This window comes from Cucumis sativus, chromosome 7 (assembly GCF_000004075.3).
Source record: "Cucumis sativus cultivar 9930 chromosome 7, Cucumber_9930_V3, whole genome shotgun sequence".
NCBI lineage: Eukaryota > Viridiplantae > Streptophyta > Magnoliopsida > Cucurbitales > Cucurbitaceae > Cucumis > Cucumis sativus.
In genome coordinates this window covers 8,820,676-8,841,673 of record NC_026661.2, presented here as the reverse complement: position 1 = coordinate 8,841,673, position 20,998 = coordinate 8,820,676, and the positions used below count along the sequence as shown (strand labels likewise).

Here is a 20,998-nt window from a genome sequence, read left to right as displayed (position 1 = left end):
TGCTCTAAAAGACAATAATCAATTTTCTTTAACATCTCAAGTTATTGGTATTCAAAATTTTAGGGACATACATTAGACAGGTTGATATAATGACCCCTCGTGGACACCCATTATGTCCATTTTTTCTAAGCTTTTCTCTTTGTTTATGTTGTCCTTTTTAAGCTTAAGGAAGTCTTTGTGCCAGGGTTGCTGCATATATCTTGATTTCTCTTTACCATTTGGGCTAAGAAGAGTCGATATTCAAAGGATTCATTCCTATGTGCGTGTGGCTGTTGTTCGTGTGAATGCTTGGCTAAAGATTAATTTGAAACCAATCTAATGACATTGCTTTAGGAGATCCTAAAGTTGGCTCTATCGAGAAGGGAGATCTCATCAACTTAGGGGGAGTCTAAGTTTATTCGTGAAGGGAGTTCACAAGTAAAGAGGAATGATTAATCAAGAATTTCTATTATTTAGGGGAGTTTGAGTAGTTATTCACTAATAGTAGCATACTTAAGGGGAGCCTAAGTATTAAAGAGAATGTTTCCCAAGTGTCCAGTGAATTAGTTCTACGATTGTCTTTGTGAGCGGAAGAGTGTTTATAAGTACAACTTTATAATTGCTTGACTCATTGATTTCAGTGGATTAACTTTCCCGGACACAATTCTCGTGTGTTTTTTCGTTTACTTCTTGTTGTTTTGTTATTATCTCTTATCTTGGTTATTGTTTGACAATATATTTCGTAGTAAAGAACAGTCATTACAGTTTTTCATTTTTACAAGTTTATGTTTCTATTGTTGAGAAAAGTAAAACATGTGTAATTTTGTCTCATAATTTTTTCAATTAATTGTAAATAATTAACGTAAATTCAATAATGAAATATAAAATAAAGAAGTAAACACATTCTTTAAAGGAATCTAAAGAGTTGGAATGTAAAAGAATTTCTCGTTTCGTATTCTCAAAAAGTTTAACAATTTTGTTTAATAATAATCAGCTTAATTTAAAAAAATATGAAAAGTTTAGTATTTCAAACACAAAAGGAAAGAAAAGCACAGTCCAAAGCGGATTAAGGGAGAATATTACTAGGCTACTTCGTCACGGAACAAATTTGGTTAATTTATATATATAAAACAACAATCAAAAGTATTTATCGTCCATATAAAAATAAAATAAAAGTTCATGAAGCCATTGTTATTTTTTCACAAGTTCCATGATTTCGTGGTTGGTTTCGAATTTTTTTGGATGAGTATTGAATTCCGACATATCTTCCTCATATTCTCACTTCTTCTTCTTTGCGATTTCTTCATCTCTTGTTCCATAATTTCTTCCTTGTACGTCATCTTTCATCTTGTTTATTTTTCTTCTTCTTTTTTACTAAATGACTGTGTTCCAAAATCTAAACAATCAGTCATCTATCTCATATAGATCACTATCACTATCTATCCTAAATAGATAAGTAATAGATTCAAACGGATCACTTACCAACATCTAAACGATTGTGTATCAATATCTAAACGATATTTTAGACTATATTATACTATCGTTTAAATTAGAAGCTTTTTTTTGTGTATGTTTGTGGTCAATTAATTCCGAGGTATTTTTGTTATTTTACGTTATGGACTTGTGGGCTCTTTCTTTTTTCAAAATTGTTCTATACGGTGTAAATAATTTTGCATTTTGTTCTACTTTTGGGGAAAAAAACCAACAAATTATCTTAAATTTATCTGACGTTGTTTTATACTTTAAAGACAAACTTAAATTATCCTTATTAATTTATTTTACATAAATGATAATTCAAAGAAAAAAACACCCATTATGTTTGTTATGGATTTTAATACTATAAAATAAGAATAAAGAAAATACGTCATAACAATGAAACAACACAAAAGAGAATAATAGAGAGGGAGAAAACATGGAAAGCAATTGAACTCAATTGTGGTATATCTAAGAAAGACATCACATACCTCTATTTATAAGACATGTCATGTCATGGTACAAATTACAATATGAATCTTAGTAGGATGAATGTTACAACATGGAATTGAATGAGAGTTATATGACAATTGATAACCTAGGTTATGGATAGATGTACATTTACAATATATAACTATATTTGCAATACTCTCTTTTAGATTTCTATCTATAGTATATATAAAAGCTTGAATGAGAAGAAAATTTTTTCTTCCATTTTTGACTTTCCTTTAGAAGTAGCTTCTATAATTAGGTAGATGACAATGTTGTCCTTTTCTATTTTTATGTTAATTGAAAAAAAAAAAGCGGTCCTCAATAGTTGGCCAACAACGGACATTGATACTTGCCAGTAACAGTCATAAAAAACAGCCGACAAAAGTTTACCGACAATGGTTGAGGAAAGTTAACCAGTAATGGGTCATCGAAAATGGTCAACGAAAGCTGGCCAACAATGCTAGTCGATCAACAATAAACAAAAGTTGTCTAGCAATAGTCGCTGAAAAATGGTCGACGAATTCAGAGGTTGACCAGCAGCGATTACGGGAAAAATGGTACAAGGAAGTTACTGCCAGTGATAAAAAAAAATAGTTGCCATAAAAAAGTTCATCAGAAGTTGATCGACGATGGTTGTTAGAAAAAGATTGTCGGGTTCGATCAACAATGGTTGTGAAAAAACAGTAGATGAAAGTTGACCGTCGAAGGTTGCTAAAAAATAGTAGCCAGAAAAGCAGTAACCACAGGTTCGCCGACGACTATTAATGGTGGTCAATAATTTTCTTGTGACTATTGCCATAAAACAAGCATTCGAAGTTTGGTCAACTACAATTGTCAAAAAGTAGTCATCAGAGGTTGGTCGGAAGCGATTAATGGTGGTCAACTTACTCTAACTCGATAACACTTATACTCAAATGAACTCCCTTTTTTCAACAAGGCTCTTTTTCAATAGGACTTACCTTTTGGATCTAGGTCTTACATACATACATATATATATATATATATTTATTTATTTATATTATTAGTTTAGTAAATGGAAAAGAAGTAGCTCAGAGACTTACTCCTCATCCTCACTTCATTCAACTTCAGTCTTCATCACTCCTTATCTCTCTGACTCACTCTCTCCCTCTCGTTTGGATCTCTCATCTCTAGTGTTCACAATCTCCGACGTTCGCCATCTTCTTCTCAACTCGACAACCCAACCCAACTTATTCCATAATTTAAGGGTTTGATTGGGTTGGTTAAAAATACTATTTGGGTTATTCATATTGTCAATCCAACCAACCTAAAAATATGGGTTGGGTTAGGAATGTCGTCCAACCCAACTCAATCCGTTTACACTCCTCCACTCTTTCATGTAGTTGTTATGATATAATGCACACCCTTTCTAACTTTTCTTTCACCCAGTTCGTAAAAATGGTAAATATGATGAAGATTTGGTAAATTGTGAAGCCTTAAATCTATGACACACTTTCAAGTAATATGTCAATATGTCTTTTTTGATTTCAAATTGAATCATTTGTGAAATCTCCAATCTTATAATGAAGTTCAAATTCACTTTTTATTTCTTTGTCTTCTGTAGTGACCAATTGAATAGTTTTTTTTTCTGTTGATAAAATCATTGTAATATCATGTCAATTACAATAAAAAACAATAAAAAAACAAATTATTTAAACTATATAAAAATAAACTATTGAAAGACAAAAATAAAATCAATTACAGTTTCTTTTCTATGAAATACAAAAATTTGTATGAAAATGTAAATATTTTATTGAGGGTAAATTGTTTACTCTTTTTGAAAATTCCCCATTTTCTATATGTGTGTGTATGTGTGTATATATTTATAAAGGGGCTGTGGGAGAAACATCATCTGCCCCTTTTAGTGAATGATTATAGGGATATTTTACCTAATTTCACCTTTAAAAAAAATTTAAAATCTCACCTACTTTTCAAAGTAAAATTTCTTTTTTAAAAAATAGATTTTATCCTTAAAATCTAAAATTCACCCTAAAAGAAGGAAGAAAAAATCTTCCATATTTTTGTGCATATACACGTTTAAAGTTGATTTTTTTTTAAAAAAAAATGAAATCTCTCCTATTTTGTGGATACAACTATAAAAAGAATCCGGTGATCTCTAAAGTTTTATTTATCATTAAACAAAAACTAAAATTTTATTAAAAAATAGTATTCACTTAAAAAATTAAAATTATGAGTAGTTTAAAATTTGGTTTATTTTAATACATGATTTAAGACCCAAATTTAACCGTAAAAATAATTGACTAAGTGTCAAAGGTTTAAGGACAAAGCGTTTAGAGGTTATAGGGTGATGTGTAGGCAGCCAAAAGAAGGAAATATAACCTCTAAAGTGGTTATTTAGGCGTTTGGACAAGGTAGGTAGCTAAGCTTGAGTGTGTGTTTGGCTAGGCGACAAGGCTTGTCCGTAGAGGTTATTGGGTGTGAAGAGTGTCCCTAGGCGATTGAGAGCAAAAGAGGTTAGCAAGGCTATGCGAGAAAGATTTTTAGGGCGAGGAAAGCTTGTCATTTTGGTTATTAAGCGTTAAGATGCTAGGCGAGAAAGCTAGACAACATGATCTTGGGCGAGTAGACTTGCACGCGAGGAAGGAGTGCTTGCGACCATGTTTGAAGTTAGTTAGGTGTTTATCTTGATGTTCCACACTTACGTGTTTTGGTTAGACAAGATAATGAAGAGGTGGAGTCCATGGGTACTTTACAAGTGTTCTCTACATACTTAAGTTAAATTTCGGCAAGTAGGTCGTGTCAATAAAGGCTCATGTAACACTCAATATAAATAGGAAACTTTAGAATGACATTTCTCCTATCATACTTGTGCGTTTTGGTTGAAATTACTCTTAATAGTTCACAAATTGATTCTAGTTTCTAGAGTAGGGCTACCGGATAAATTTGAGTAAAGGAGGTCTGAGTTTGAGTCGACGAAAGGGAGAATTATCAGCTTTCAGAGAAATCTGACACTAGAAGAAATTTACCATTTAATGTCGGTTTTAAACCGACATTAATGATCTTTGGTGTCGGTTCGGAACCGACATCTATGCTAGTCTTATTAAAGGCCTTTAATGTCGTTTTTACTTTGATATCGATTTAAAAACAACATCAAAGACATCATTAATGTCGGTTTAAAAGCGACATTAATGACCATTGATGTCAGTTTTAAACTGACAATTTTTATGGTGTTATTGTTGACCTTTAGTGTCGGTTTGCCTTTTATGTCGTTTTTAAACTGACATTAAAATCTTGTTTTTGGATCTATTTTTACAAAATTTATTTTTTTATTTAATTGTTGCATTGTTGTCTATTTTTTATAAACTGACATTAGATTCGTGTAAATAAATATTTTTTGCTCACTCCAACAAATCAATAAAATTAATATTATTTTAGAAACTAGAATATTTTTCTTTTACATTTGTATACAGAAAATGAAATCTTAATATTGCGTTTGTATATACATTCTACAATAATACATGAAACTAGATCCTAATACAAGACTTAAATAAGAAATCTTAAACGCCTTCACAATCTTCAACTTTCAACGATCGCTTCCATCTACACAATCGCTTAGCTTAGCTTGGCTGGCTATCTAAGACCAAAATATACTTTACAACATGAGGAAGATTAAATCTAGAATCTGCAAAATTAGTACATATTATTTAAAATCAAACTAAACAGACTGCAATCTAAATGTGGAAAATTAAAAATTACTACAAAGTTTTCGTAAAGTAAATAATGTAGCAACAACAAAGAAGACGATTGAAATGACAACCCAAAAGTACTGCAGAAATAAAGAAGAAAATTAGCTTTTATCAAACAACTCGTTAACCTGATTTGGTTCTTCAAAGATCAACAACAAAAAGAGGAATACAACTAAAGAATAATTATACTATCCTCGACTCTGACTTCAAAGCAAATTTTAAATGTTCAATTTAGCAATGTTAGTCTACAGGCTTCTTACTCTTAATTGTATAAATTTACCCATCAATAACAACATTGTTTTATAGAGAAAGTTGAATAATGGAGATGATAAATAATCTTACAAACTCCTATTGGATCGTTTTTTCTTTCAAATGAAAATAGTTAATGAATTTCATATATCCAAGGTGAAAATCCCAAATAGTAAAAGAACATGGAATATAAGGAAGTCCATACTCCACTAGCTAGGTATTGATCAAAGATAAATATATGGAAAAATAGATGCAACCTACAAATATATCAAAACAGACTAATAGATGAGCATTGACAGATAGCATGTGAAATGAAGTGCTACATCTTTATTAAAAGAAACAAGATTTCAATAATTAATATATGATGAGCATTGACAGATAGCATGTGAAATGAAGTGCTACATCTTTATTAAAAGGAACAAGATTTCAATAAAATCGAATCTTTAATGCATCACCATTCTCATAAAATGCTAAACAAATCTTCATAATCGCTTAGCTTGGCTGGCTATGTAAGACCAAAATATATACTTTACAACATGAGGAAGATTAAATCCATAATCTACAAAATTATGTTGACAGAGGCCAACATTTGCTCCATCCACAATAGCATCACAATGATTATGTACTTCTATGAGTGCAACACGCCCGTGGCCATATTTTATAACGTTATATATGCAAAAGAAATATATGTATATATATAACGAAAATTTTATGAACCTACGCATGCACACATTTAATAATAATTACTTACTCTGCATTTTTCATTTTGGCAAATCCACCAACAAGAATGGTGTAAGTTACCAAGCTCATTTCTATGCCTCCTTCTCTTCTTTCATTTTTCTAACAAAAGATGGTATGAATAATGTTGCACATCATTAAAGCTTACTATTATCGCAAAACGACACACTTGAAAAATATTTAGATTGAATTAATATAGTAAATATACTTTTGCAACGACATATCTACCATCAAAATATATATTTCAAGCATAAAATACTTAATTGGCCTTCTATACAAATCAATCAAACTTTAACCATATTCAAAACTAGAATGGTGACCTTTATGTCAATAAATGAAGCAAAAATATTAAGCTAACATTGAGATCAAATTAACATATGACGAAAGAAAGGGAGAAAATAGGAGTAGTTATTACTTTGTGTAGACATGAGACCATGGTTCTATTTCCCTAGCTCGCATATTTTCAAAGATTTCACGTGCACCGTTCATATCACCTCTCCTTGTGTAGTAATTCACCATCAAACCATACTCTTTCCTAGAAGGATTAATGATAATAGATTTCATCCTAAAAAAAAAAAAAGATCAAACCAATTAATATGAAAATGCTCAAATTTAGACTTTTCACTTTTTATGTATAAAATTCAGCAAAAGGTGAATGTGAGATGTCTCAAAGCTTGCTTACATTCATGCTCATGAACAGATCATTGTTGGTGCAAGTTTGAATGAATGAACTCGAACACACACGATCAAAGCAATACAATTGAGATTCTTACCTTGTTTGTATGATGTTGCACAGTTATATTACATTGTCCAGTAGATACATCCCAAATTTTGATTTGCTTATCAAGAATTTGAAATAAAATAACTCCAAGATGCAAGTGGGTCAACAATTTTAAGTGAAATGATTAAAATGGTAAATTGAATGAGCCTTAACAAGAAAACTAGCAGCTTACAATTCTACACAATAACAAAGACTATATTCAAACTTCTTAAAGAAACCACAGTGCTTCTAAGTCCACAAAGGAAGATGTAGTTATCAATTTACTAAAAATACAATATCTGGTCTTGTATTATTAACAAGATACATAAGTGTAACAATTGCACTAAGATATGGTACTTATAGGTCAAGAAGTTCTTCATTATCAACTCGGGGTTGAAATATATATTGCTTTACATCTAGTAAACGAACTTGCATTGGAATGTTCAATGGATGTGCTTTATCCATATAAAGTCTTTTAAAAAAATTTCCAATATAAGTTGATTGATAAACAAATATCTCATATGCCAAATGCTCAAATTGCAAACTGAGGCAAAAATTTGTATTTCCGAGGTCTTTCATCTTGAATTCTTTCTTAAGATATTTTATTGTCTTTGAAAGCTCTTCAAGAGTTCAGACTATATTTAAATCATCAACATATAGAGTTATAATAACAAATCTTGGCTATGATTTATTTATAAAAATGCATGGACATATTTGAATATTTTGATATCCTTCTTTCAACAAATATTCACTCAGATGATTATATACCACATTAGTATTGATTGTTTTAATCCATATAATGATCTCTGTAACTTTATTGAATATAGTTCTCGAAAACTTGATTTATATATTTCAAGTATCTTAAATCCTTCTAGAACTTTTATTTAAATATCATTATCAAGAGATCCATATAAATATGTTATGACTACATCCATAAGATGCATGTCCAAATTTTTATACACAACCAAGCCAATAAAAAATCTTAATGTGATTTCATCCACCATCAGAGAATATGTCTCCTCATGGTCAATACCAGGTCTTTGTGAAAAACCTTGTGCAACTAATCTTCCTTCATCTCTTGTAATCTCATTATCTTCATTTCTTTTTCTCACAAATATCCATTTATATTCCACAGGTTTGACACCTTTTGCTGTTTGGACTACTGATTCAAAAACTTGACATTTTGAAAGTGAATTTAATTTTGCCTCAATTGATTCTTTCCACAAAGACCAATCTTTTCTCTGTCGACATTCTTCAACGAATTTGGTTATGGATCTTCATTTTTTAATATAGTATCAAGTGCAAACTATTATCAACAACTGCATTAATTATATTCCATCTCTTTCCTGTCTTAGTTGTTTTATCTCTCGATATTTTGTGTCATAGGATTTCTTCTGGAACATCCATATCCTTAATCGAGTTATTGACCAATTTCTATTTCAAGGATTTTTATCTTTAATCAAGTTTGTTATGGGATATCAATTTTTTATGAGACATTTGCAACTCTCATATGTGTTTTAGTTACTTTCTTTGCATCTACAAATGCATCTAGTAACTGATTTGCTATATATATTTTGCAAATAAATTATTTTATGAACTTCAAGTTCACATTGATCTGTACGAGGATCCAAATGAGACAATAATGATACATTTCATGTAATTTCTTTTCCAATTTTTTTAATTTCTCCTTATAACGTTGAAAAATTTGTCTAATTAAAATGATAATCAATAAATCATGTAGACCCGTAAGAGGTTCAAGATTTCAAGATATTTAATAATTTATGGAGAATCGAATCCAACATATATTTCTAGCCTTCTTTGAGGATCCATCTTAGTACGTTGTAATAGAGCAATTGGAACATATATGACACATCCAAAAATTCTCAAATCCCTAGAAGAAATTTTGCCTTTAATGTCAGTTGTCACACTGACGTCTTTGCAAGCATTATAAAAGCCTTTAATGTCGATTTGACTTTAATGTTGGTTTAGAAACGACATTAAAGGCCTCTTTAATGTCGGTTTAAAACCGACATCAAAGGCCTTTAATGTCAATTTAAAATCAATATCTTTGATGGTTTATTGAAGGTCTTGAATGTCCTTGGCTTTTGATTTTGATTTTAAACCGACATTAAAGAGGCCTTTGATGTCATTTCTAAACTGACATTAAAGACACCTTTAATGTCATTTTTAAAACGACATCAAAACCTTGTTTCTGGCCCATTTTTAAATTTATTTTTTTATATTGTTGCATTATTGTCCATTTTTTATGACATCAAAACCGATATTATTTGTCTCGAATTATGAGAGGAAATGTTCATCATCGTATATTGTGAAAAATGTAAAAAAAATTGTTGGCACGCTGCTAGCTATAGAATGCTAGAGCTACTACTCCATGGCAAACCTTATACACATCAAATACACTTTCCACACTTCTTCATATAGATTAAACAAATACATATAATCCAACACCTATATATATTCACATATCAAATAAATGCATTTCCTCTATGACAAACCAATAGGATTCCTATTTCACCCGCAATGAATAAGATCCAACACATAATATACCAGCACACTTTTTCACACTTCCATAAAGTACTACAACAAATACACATCATCTAACACATACACACACACACACACATATATATTCACATATCAAATAAACACACTATATCCGATGACTATAAGTGAAAACTCAAAATCTAAAAATAATAACATCACGAAAGGGGCGTACATTTGCATAAGAGAGTTCTTTCCTAAACAAGAACAATCATTTCTACATTTATGTATCTTCTCGTACTTCATTCCAAGAGTACACAAAATCTTTTTGCTTCATAAGTAGAAGTAGGGATTTCATTAGGAGTAGTAAGATGTCACCAATTAATTTTAACAACTCCGTGATACTCTTTTCACTCCATCCAAATTTAACTTTCAAATTATATAATTTTATCAAGGTAGATATTTTGGTAAAAATTTTACAATTAGGATATAATGGTTTCTTGGCATCATCTAGTAGTTTCTCAAAATTTTCTAACTTGGTCATTAAAAAGTTGAAGACTAAATATAATTAATGTAAATTTCTATATACACCCAACAACCAAACAATTAGAATAAAGCAAGACTATCAAATAAGCACATATGAAAAAGAAATTAAATTCTTATCCACATTCCAAAAACGTACTAACAAGTTCTATATAAACCCAAACAACCAAAAAGTTCTATATACACTCAAACAACTACAAAACTCGTAATCGTATCACTCAATCAACTAACAAGCAAATCTCAAATTAAAACCATCGACGAAGACCAAACACAAACTTCTAACCATCATTATGACATTATAATTCCAAATGAATGGAAGTAATTAGTTTGATTTTCTTTTACTAACAATTTGAGGTGTGTTAAAAAGCCCTCCGACACGCTTAAATACTGACAACATATACCAAGTACCAAATATATCTACAAAAGACCGATGAGCAACTTAAAAAAAAAGAAGAGAAACTTCAATTAAATACAAAAAGTGCATGTGCACTCGTGTGCATGAGTATATTATCATCGCACAATCAATTAAAATATACATGCATGCATGCTCCAAGATTTTGTAATATTGAAGCACAAACCAATTCAATAATTACAAATCGAAAGCATCCATTCATTCTTTGGATACACAAGCGTAAAAAAAACTTTTCAAAATCTTAAAGATAATACAAATAAATAAAAATACAGATTTAATTTTCAAGGAGTATGAATCATTACCTCTCCTTACCCTTCTTTAAGAATCACTTAAGCAACTTCTTCCTAGCAATTGGAAGATATGTTAGAAAACAATACAAATTAGCATAGAACATCACAGTAAACAAAAGCGTTCAGAGTAACGTACACAAAAGTATAAGAGTTTATCTTTTTTAAAGCTACAAACTAATGGGTTCACCAGATATCTCATCAAATAGGTTCACCGGTGACTGCTGAAACGTGTGGGTTGTGACTGCTGAATCAGAATCAGTCCGATTTTAGGTGGGTATCTAACCGAATGGGTTCAGAGTTGGAGATTTGTGGGTGGTGAATGCTGAATCTGGCTATCTCACAAACACGATTCACTGGAGAGAAAAATATTTTGATGGTGGTCGTGAGAGCTGGGCACAAACGTAGATGAAGGTGGATGAAGGAAATGATTGATTTCAATATAACACCCCAAAACTAGTAAGTTAACTTTAATGTGTGTTATATTGAAATTTTTTAGGTGTTATGTGTGAAATTATTTGATTTGTGGAAGTTAAGTACGTTGGAGTGATATGTGGTTAATTCTGAAATTTGAAATCCTATTGTTAAAGTGGTGATTTTTGGATTGATTGGTTGGTAAATTAAATTTGTAAAGTTTGAAGTATTATGAGTAATTATTGTTTATCAGTATAAGCAAAGTTATAGAGGAATAAGAATAATTATATTATGGGATAATATAATTATTCATAATATAATTATTATGGAAAAGAGAGAAGTTATTGATGATATATTGAGTCGGTAATGAAGAAAGAGAAAAATTATTTGAAATAGAAAAAAATGAGTTCGTTGGGGAAATTAAATAATGATAATAAAGATAATGACAATAGTAATGATAATAATACTGTATTATTATTATTGTATATATTAAATAAGCCTCTTTCATTTTTCATGTCCATCTTCTCCACCCCTCTTTCTTCTTCACCATTCAACCCTAGAGCAGTCGCCGCCCCACTTCAGCCATCGTCGCGCACAACACTCCAGTGAGAGAGTCCTCGTCACGGTCGCATAGTCGAAGCATCACGGTCACGAAGCACAACCGTTCGTTTCTCTCCAGCCGTGTCGACTCGTGTTGCATCGGACAGTCGAACGACCCCTATCTTCCGCCGTGCGCTCCTCCTTCGCGTCGTCGATCGTAACCCTCTCTTTTGTCGAAACCATCATCGGTCGTAGCCTCCACTTGCACAGCACCGCCGGACATCATCGCGCTTGACAGTCAAGGATGCAAGCCATGACAATTTTCTTTTCGCGAGCCACACGTCCAAGCCGCGTCAGTTCAAGCCGTGTCCCTTCACCGAGCCGCGTGAGTCATCTCTTTGATCCAAGCCGTTCCATGTAAGCCGTACGCGAGCCATACACAACTGAGTCGATCCTGTGTGAGCCGTATGCGAGCCGTGAGTCTCAAGACCCGAGCCGAAGCCTTGCTAGCCGAGCCACCTTCAGTTTTAGCCGTCTGCAACATATTTAAGCCCTTGGTGAGTTTTTGCTTAGTTCTTGTTGGGTTTGGTACGCCCAAATAATTATTGTTTTGGGTCTTAAATAAGTTAGCACTGGAATGAGTTGTATTATGTTTTTTGAAGGTTAAGGTGTGGTTGAGGAATTGAATTGTGCAAATTTCAATTTAAGGTTGTATTGAGATCAACTTTAAATCTTTGGGGTAAGTTTGATTGAATTGGTTGCCTAATTAAACAGTAAAGTGATAGATTGACAAAATTATTAAGTTTAATTTTGTTCATGTTTAGGACTGAGTTTATTGTGAGGATTTGACTCTCAATCAGAGGAGTACTATTTCTTTTGTGAATCTCCAGGTAAGAGATTTTTCGTACTAAACCCTACTTGGAAGTTGCATGTATGTTATGTATTGTTTAGTAGTGTAAGTAAGAGATGTATAATATGTCTATTTGAGATGGCCGTATAAATAGTTACTTAGTAAACCATATTATGATTTAGATATAATATTCTTTGTTGAGGCATGCTATGATCAAATATGTGACTTTTGAGTTATGTGTAACTGAGCTAAGATGTTGATGCTATGATAAGCATGTATAGGCTATAGTGTTCTGTTAGTTTTGCCTGTTAGAGTCATACCATATGAGGGTCCCTCGGGTTCACCACCTATGTATGCCTATGTGGCTGGTTTGAGATGTGATTCGATGGGATCACTTACAACCCGACTCTCCTATAGGGTTATTCCTTCGGGTTCACCGAGAGCCCAAATGTGTCCCTACGGGACCATTGGATAGTATGCATTCGAGCGCAATAGTATGCAGTACCATGTTACATGACTCTAGGTTAACAGACACATACTGAGACCAATATGGGTCTCTTACTAAGTATAAATTTATACTCACTCTTTTAAATGTTTAGTTTTCAGGTAAGGGTAGAGGCAAGGGCAAACTGGCGAATGATAAGAAGTGACCGTGGATCGCCATAGGGAACCGTTCAGTTTTCTTTCACATTTATATTTCAGTAGTTATATTTTCATAGATTTATTTCAGAACTCCAGTTCAATTACTTTAAGTATATTTCCTCTTTTTGGGCCGAAAGTAGTATTTAGATTAGTTATTTTAACTATTTATTTATTTTTATTATTTAAAGTTTTTCCTCAAATTTTAATTTATTTTCTTGTATATTAAAAAAAAAATCTATATTTACTTAAATAGTAATGACCTAAACCTTCTAGAAAAGTTGGGCGTTACAGTTGGTATCAGAGTCAAAGTTTTAGATTTTGTAGACTGACTTACGATGTAAGTCTTTGATTTTATCCCTATGGTTAATACGGTCTTTCGTCACTCGCCAGGTACATTTTTATGATATAATTTAAGATTGTGCATATGACCTTGCATGAATTAAACTAGATAAGTAAGCATGTTATGAATGAACTCGTAGTAAAAGACTTTTAATGGTGGAAATTAGGAAAAAAATGCTGCCATGTAGAAGTGTTCATAGAGGTGGTATTGGAGGTAGAGGAGCTGGACGTAACCATCCTGCGGGACAACCTGAAGCACAACCTGGAGGACAGCCCGGGGAACAACCAACTGTACAAGCTGTCAACCCTACTGCACCTGTTACTCAAGCAGACCTTTGCTATGGAGCAAAGGTACAGAGACTTATTGTTTGAAGTGATGGCACAACGACAGCCTGCCTCACAGACCTAGACAGCTTTGTTCAGGCATCGGCTGTAGGTGATCAGATTCCAGCTACAGGAGTTCAGGCTCCAATTGTAGCCCAACACTTACCAGGCATGCTTTTAGCCGAAGCCAAGCACTTGAGGGACTTGAGGACGTATAACCCTTAAACTTTTGATGGATCTTTAGCAGATCCCACCAAAGCACAAATGTGGTTGAGTTTGGTGGAGACCATCTTTCGTTATATGAAGTGCCTAATGACCAGAAGATTCAGTACGCTGGTACTTACTGATTGATAGAAGCAGAGGTTGGTGGGAGTCCATAGAGAGGATGTTGAGTGGAGATATAAGTAAGATCACCTGGGAGCCGCTCAAGGAGAACTTTTATGCCAAATTCTTCTCTGCCACAGTGAGAGAGGCCAAGTGCGAGAGTTCCTAAAACTAGAGCAAGGTAACATGACCATGGAAGAGTATGATCAGAAGTTCGATGTGTTATCAGTTTGCACCCGATTTAGTGAGAACTGAGGTTGAGAGAGCTAACAAGTTCGTCAAAGTCTCAAGTCAGAGATCTAGGGTTTCGTTCGCGTCCTTGACCAACCACCCAAGTTGATGCGCTGTGCATGGCAGTAGACCTGAGTTTGTATGAGAGGACGATTGGCAAGGCTGTAGAGAAGGGGCCAACTTCGGGACATACGGAAGACTGAGCAGCAGCCTATAGTAGCACCACAAAGGAATTTGAGATCAATGGTTTGTTCCAACGGCACTGACAAAGACTACTCAGACAGGCCAAACCTTGAAGGTACTATTCATGACTCTTAATTATGGAAGACCTCACTCGGGTCGTTACCTAGCAGGAAGTGGAGTATGTTACAAATGCAGACATAGAGGTTGACTTCGCCATAGAGCTTCTAGGGCTTCCGCGCTGCAGAGAGGTTGACTTCGCCATAGAGCTCGAACCAGGTATTGGTCTCATATCGAGAGCCTCATACAGAATGACGCGAGCAGAACTGAAGGAGCTGAAGGTCTAGTTGCAGGAATTGCTGGACAAGGGTTTTATTCGACCTAGTGTGTTACCTTGGAGAGCACCAATGTTGTTTGTGAAGAAGAAAGATGGGTCGATGCGTCTTTGCATTGACTATAGAGAGCTTAATAAGGTGACAATCAAGAACAAATATCCATTGCCTAGAAATGAGGAGCTATTTGATCAGCTACAGAGAGCCACGATGTTCTCTAAGATCGGTTTACGTTTGGGATATCACCAGTTGAGGATTAGGCACAATGATATCTAAGACGACCTTTCGTTCTCGTTATGGACATTATGAGTTTATTGTAATGTCCTTTGGCTTGACAAATGCTCTTGCTGCATTTATGGAATTGATGAACATGGTGTTTAAGGATTTCTTAGACATTTATGCGATAGTTTTTATTGATGACATCTTGGTTTACTCCAAGGCAGAGGCTGAGCATGAGGAGCATTTGCATCAGGTGTTCGAGACCCTTCGAGCCAATAGGTTGTATGCCAAGTTTTCCAAGTGCGAGTTCTGGATGAAGCAGGTGTCATTCCTTGGTCATGTAGTATCCAGTGAGGGACTTTCTGTGGACCCAGCAAAGATCGAAGTCGTTACCAATTGGCCTCGACCTTCTACAATTAGTGAAGTTCGAAGTTTTCTAGGTTTAGTAGGTTATTACAGGAGGTTTGTGGAAGGGTTCTCTCATATAGCTAGTCCTTTGACCCAACTAAGCAGGAAGGGGACTCCTTTTGTTTGGAGTCCAGCGTGTGAGAGCAGTTTCTAGAATCTCAAGCAAAAACTCGTTACTGCATCGGTCCTTACAGTGCCTAATGGATCTGGTAATTATGTGATATACAATGATGCCTCTAAGAAAGGACTGGGTTGCTTTTTGATGCAACAAGATATGATGGTTACTTATGCTTCTCGTCAGTTGAAAAGTCATGAGCAAAACTATCCTACACATGATTTAGAGTTGGCTGCAGTAGTTTTTTGCACTAAAGATTTGGAGGCACTATTTATACGGTGAGAAGATTCAGATCTTCACCGACCATAAGAGCTTGAAGTACTTCTTCACTCAGAAGGAGTTGAATTTGAGGCAGCGAAGATGGCTCGAGTAGGTTAAAGACTATGACTATGAGATTTTATACCACCCAGGTAAGGCGGATGTGGTAGTTGATGCTCTTAGTAGGAAGATATCACATTCTGCAGCACTCATTATTAGGCAGGTTCATTTGCATAGAGACCTTGAGAGAGCTGAGCTTGTAATTTTAGTAGGGGAAGTTACCTCACAGTTAGCTCAATTGTCAGTACAGCCAACTTTGAGGCAGAGAATTATTATTGCCCAGCTCACTAACCCTTATTTGGTGGATAAGCGCCGCTTAGTAGAAGGAGGGCAAGTTGAGGAGTTCTCTATATCCACTGATGAGGGACTCGTGTTTGACAAACGATTATGTGTGCCAGCAGACAATACAGTTAAGACCGAGTTGTTGACTGAGGCCCATAGTTCCCCATTTTCTATGCATCCAGGCAGTACAAAGATGTACTAGGATTTGAAGCGAGTTTACTAGTGGAGAAATATGAAGAGAGAGGTGGCAGATTTTGTTAGTAAATGTCTGGTGTGCCAGAAGGTGAAGGCACCAAGACAAAAGCCAGCAGGGTTGTTACAACCCTTGGGTGTGCCAGAGTGGAAGTGGAAGAATGTATCTATGGACTTCATTTCTGGACTACCTAGGACCCTGAAGAGTTATACAGTGATATGGGTTGTTGTTGACAGACTCACGAAGTCAGCACACTTCATTCCAGGGAAGTCCACTTATACTGCCAGTAAGTGGGCACAAGTTCTGGGTTTGAGTCCCGGGCAACCCATATAATTGTATATAACTGAAGTAGTGAGGTTGCATAGGGTATCGGTATCCATTGTTTTTGATAGAGATGCCCGTTTTACTTTCAAGTTCTGGAAAGGACTTCAGGCTACCATGGGCACGAGATTGGACTTCAGTACAACTTTTCATCCTCAGACTGATGGTCAGATAGAGCGTTTGAATTAGATTCTGGAGGATATGTTGCGAGCTTGTGTGTTGGAGTTCTTAGGGAGTTGGGACTCCCACTTGAACTTGATGGAGTTCGCCTATAATAGCTACCATTGGCATGGCACCGTTTGAAGCTTTGTATGGTAAAAGTTGTAGATCCCCGGTTTGTTGGGGTGAGGTTGGTGAGCAGAGAATGTTAGGCCTTGAACTAGTTCAGCCCACCAACGAAGCCACACAGAAAATTAGAGCTCGCATATTGACAAACAGAGCAGACAGAGGAACTATGCTGATGAACGACGTAGGGATCTTGAGTTTGACGTAGGAGACATGATTTTTCTGAAGGTAGCACCTATAAAGGGTGTTCTAAGATTCGAGAAGAAAGGGAAGTTGAGTCCACGTTTTGTAGGGTCGTTTGAGATTCTTGAAAGGATTGGCCCTGTAGCTTATCATTTGGCCTTGCCTCCGCAATTATCTGCAGTTCATGATGTGTTTCATGTCTCCATGCTGAGGAAGTATGTGGCAGATCCCTCACATATAGTCGACTACAAACCGTTGCAAATTAACGACAACTTAAGCTATGAGGAGCGGCCAGTTGAGATTTTGGCTAAGGAAGTTAAACTGCTTTGTAACAGAGGAATTACATTGGTCAAGGTTTTGTGGCGAAACCACGAGGTTGAGGAAGCTACTTGAGAGAAAGAGGACAACATGAGAGCGCATTATCCCGAGCTATTCGAGGATTAGATCTTTCAAGGACGAAAGTTTCTCAAAGGAGGAAAGATTACAACACCCCAAAACTAGTAAGTTAACTTTAATGTGGGTTATATTAAAAAAAATTGGGTGTTATGTGTGAAATTATTTGATTTGTGGAAGTTAAGTGCGTTGGAATGATATGTGGTTAATTCTGAAATTTGAAATCATTTTGTTAAAGTGGTAATTTTTGGATTGATTGGTTGGTAAATTAAATTTGTAAAGTTGAAAGTATTATGAGTAATTATTGTTTATGGGTATAAGCAAAGTTATAGACGAATAAGAATAATTATATTATGGGATAATATAATTATTAAGGAAACGAGAGAAGTTATTGATGATGGATTGAGTTAGTAATGAAGAAAGAGAAAAATTAATTGAAATAGAAAAAAATGAGTTCGTTGGGGAAATTAAATAATGATAATAAAGATAATGACAATAATAATAATAATACTTATTATTATTGTATATATTAAATAAGTCTCTCTCGTATTTCGTGCTCATCTTCTCCACCCCACTCTTTCTTCTTCACCATTTAACCCTAGAGTAGCTGTCGCCCCGCTCCTCCAGCCATCATCGAATGCAGCACTCCGGTGAGAGAGTCCCTGTCACAGTCGCATAGTCGAAGCGTCACGGTCACGAAGCACAACCGTTCGTTTCTCTCCAGCCGTGTCGACGCGTGTTGCATCGAACCGTCGAACGACCCCTGTCTTCCTCTGTGCGTTCCTCCTCCACATCATCGGTCAGAACCCTCTCTTCCGTCGAAACCATCACCCGTCGTTGCCTCCACTCGCACAGCACCGCCGGACATCATCGTGCTTGACAGTGAAGGATGCAAGCTGTGAAAGTTTTCTTTTTGCGAGCCACATGTCAAGTCGTGTTAGTTCGAGTCGTATTCCTTCACCGAGCCTCGTGAGTCATCTCTGTGGATCCGAGCCGTTTCGTGTAAGCCATACGCGAGCCACGCGCAACCGAGCCATTCCTGTGTGAGTCGTATGCCAGCCGTGAGTCTCAAGACTCGAGCTGAAGCGTTGTTAGTCGAGCCACCTTCAGTTTTAGCCGTCTGCAACATATTTAAGCCCTTGGTGAGTTTTTGCTTAATTCTCGTTGGGTTTGGTACACCCAAATAATTATTGTTTTGGGTCTAAAATGAGTTAGCACTGGAATGAGTTGAATTATGTTGTTTGAGATGGTCGTATAAATAGTTACTTTGAAAACCATATTATGATTTAGATATAGTATTATTTGTTGAGGCATGCTATAATCAAATATGTTACTTTTGAGTTATGTGTAATTGAGCTAAGATGTTGATCTTATGATAAACATGTATAGGCTATAGTGTTCTGTTAGTTTTGCCTATTAGAGTTGTACCGTATGGGGGTCCATCAGGGTCACCACCTATGTATGCATGTGTGACTTGTTTGAGATGTGATTCGACGGGATCACTTACAGTCTGACTCTCCTATAGGATGATTCCTTCGGGTTCACCGAGAGCCTAGATGTGTCCCTACGGAACCACTTGATAGTATGCGTTCGGGAGCGCAATAGTATGCGGTACCATGTTACAGGACTCTAACGAAAGGTTAACAGACACATAGTGAGACCACTATGGGTCTCTTACTAAGTATAAATTTATACTCACTCTTTTAAATGTTTAATTTCAGGTAAGGGTAGAGGCAAGGGCATAATAGCGAATGATAAGAAGTGATCATAGATCGCCATAGGGAACAATTCAGTTTTCTTCCGCATTTATATTTCAATAGTTATATTTTCATAGGTTTATTTCAGAACTCTGGTTCAATTACTTTAAGTATTTCTTCTATTTTTGGGCCCAAACTGGTATTTTGATCAGTTATTTTAACTACTTATTATTTAAAGTTTTTCCTCAAATTTTAATTTATTTTCTTGTATATTAAAAAAAATATATATTTACTTAAATAGTAATGACCTCAACCTTCTAGAAAAGTTGGGGCGTTACAATTAAAACTAAGTTACCTAGGTCATCCTAATGAATAAAAACCTGACTAGTAAACAGAGTTTCATCTAGTAGTTATTATTTTGCCGTCTGATCTTATGTAAACTTATTGCATAAGATACCGTCACTCGTATGTCAACTACACAAACGCGTTGAATCATTGTGTTTGTATCAAATACAAAGTGAGCCATATTCATAGTGTTACCAGGATTAGGTATTCAGCCTTATCCTTGTACTATAGAACCTTTAAGCTGATCTTGAACCTTTATCCCTGTATGTCTCTACATACTGTTTAAGATTCATTAAACAACTTAGGATGTTAGTTTGTTTGATTTGAGTTATTAAGACAACTAATATTATAACCAATAATAATTATTACAATAATAACATGTTATTAAACAACGATTAATGGATTATATTTACAATCTACGAGTTTTAGGACATAAATCCCAACATAAACGATCTTTTTATTTAGTCTAAACAATATTGTACCAAATCTAAACGATCCATTAGTAACAGTGGTCTATGTCTGTTTATCTGGGATAGACAACTGATGATTTAGATATTGATACATTATCATTTAAATCATGTACTAATATCATTTAGATCTTGTACCAAGAAGCAAAAAAAGAAGATGAGAGATGAAGAAGAAAGAAATTTTGAAAAAGGAAATGAAGAAATCACAGACAAGAAGAAGTGAGAATATGAAAGAGAAGTAATAATATGAAGAAATTAATAATACGAAGAAGAAAAGAATAAATTGCAAAGAAGAAGAAAAAGAAGTGAAGTGAAGAATGGTTTCACAATGCGCAAAAATAATGACAAAGGGAAAATCTGAAATTTATAAAAAAAAATAATGGTGCTTCATGTGCTTTAATTTTTGTTACATGCGACGTAAATATTTTTGGGTTTT

At 34.7% G+C, this 20,998-nt stretch overlaps 3 long non-coding RNA genes across 3 annotated transcripts; 2 read left to right on the top strand and 1 right to left on the bottom strand.

Annotated features, from left to right (window-relative positions):
• Window positions 1-6,825: 6,825 nt before the first annotated feature.
• Window positions 6,826-11,883, bottom strand: LOC116405004. The gene is made up of 2 exons (XR_004218055.1): window positions 11,176-11,883; window positions 6,826-7,221 (listed from the first exon to the last, which is right to left on the bottom strand). It is a non-coding gene; the product is annotated as an uncharacterized LOC116405004 (long non-coding RNA).
• A 643-nt stretch (window positions 11,884-12,526) lies between these two features.
• On the top strand, window positions 12,527-12,892 carry LOC116405014. Its single transcript, XR_004218070.1, has 2 exons — window positions 12,527-12,671; window positions 12,777-12,892. It is a non-coding gene; the product is annotated as an uncharacterized LOC116405014 (long non-coding RNA).
• A 6,097-nt stretch (window positions 12,893-18,989) lies between these two features.
• Window positions 18,990-19,987, top strand: LOC116405083. Its single transcript, XR_004218162.1, has 2 exons — window positions 18,990-19,664; window positions 19,775-19,987. It is a non-coding gene; the product is annotated as an uncharacterized LOC116405083 (long non-coding RNA).
• Window positions 19,988-20,998: the final 1,011 nt, after the last annotated feature.